The sequence below is a fragment of the Mastomys coucha genome, unplaced genomic scaffold (genome assembly GCF_008632895.1).
Source record: "Mastomys coucha isolate ucsf_1 unplaced genomic scaffold, UCSF_Mcou_1 pScaffold3, whole genome shotgun sequence".
NCBI classification, from domain to species: domain Eukaryota; kingdom Metazoa; phylum Chordata; class Mammalia; order Rodentia; family Muridae; genus Mastomys; species Mastomys coucha.
Window position 1 is genome coordinate 50,733,352 of NW_022196909.1, and position 1,049 is coordinate 50,734,400.

The window sequence follows — 1,049 nt, forward strand, 5'->3', positions numbered from 1 at the left end:
AGGGGGACAAGAAAACCCAGAATACATTTCTTCCCTACCTGCACTCTTCTTCATGAAGTAGTGTGCTATGTAAGCCACGAAGGGACAAATGACAACCAGGACAACAATGCAAACGGTACGGTTCATGTAACATGCAGGCTCTGAGAAAACTCAGACCCTGCCCTTTCCTACCTGTGTTTCTCCTCATCTTCATCATCAAACAAAACACCACCACTCCAATGAGGGACACAACTCCAAGGGGAACTCCAGCAATGATCACCATGGTAGAGTAGGTGAGTGGAAGAGGCTCTGGGAAGGATAGGTACAGGAAATGAAGGTGAGGGTCATGACCCCAGCTCTCAACCCTGACCAGCTCAGGGTCTGTAGAAGGCTCCAGCTTTCCCTGACCCCAGCTCTGCACCCACACCCTCCTTACCCCATCTCAGGGTGAGGGGCTCAGGCAGCCCCTCATGTTGCACATGGCATGTGTATTTCTGCTCCTCCCCAGAAGGCACCACCACAGCTGCCCACTTCTGGAAGGTTCCATCCCCTGAAGGCCTGGTCTCCACGAATTCCATTTCTTGGATCAGCTTCTCCCCTTCTAACTGCCAGGTCACGGTAATGTCAGCAGGGTAGAAACCCAGGGCCCAGCACCTCAGGGTGACATCACCTCCAGGTCTGGGGTGACGGGCCACATGGGCATTTGGGGGTTCTGAGGGAGAGAGTTGAAAGAATGAGGCATCTTGCTTTCTTCTGGAGATTCAGCAGTGTTCATGTGACCATCCTGCAGTGGACAGAAGTGGGCTGGGACTAGCGTGTCCATACTTTAGACCCCAGCTAGAGCACGTGCACCTGGGAGCATCTGTTCTTTGGGATGCTTTAGTATGTGAGTGTGACAATATGGAGCAGGACGCTCCAGGTCTCTCCAGACTTGTGGGAAGGGCTTCTGGTCCAGAGGTGGGTGAAAGGCAGGAGACTCAGAAAGCAGGAGTCAGAATGCAGAGACACTGAAGTCTGGGGCACAGAACGAGGTCTGAGCAAAAGCTCCCTATGGGTCCAGGGCCATTGCT

At 53.3% G+C, this 1,049-nt stretch overlaps 1 pseudogene across 1 annotated transcript in view; it reads right to left on the reverse strand.

The window, feature by feature from the left end:
- Window positions 1-421: 421 nt before the first annotated feature.
- Window positions 422-1,049, reverse strand: part of LOC116074665 — a 17,787-nt pseudogene continuing 17,159 nt past the window's right edge. Inside the window, exon 4 of the transcript XR_004112227.1 lies at window positions 422-691. The product of XR_004112227.1 is annotated as an H-2 class I histocompatibility antigen, Q10 alpha chain-like (transcript). The remainder of the gene's footprint in view (window positions 692-1,049) is intronic.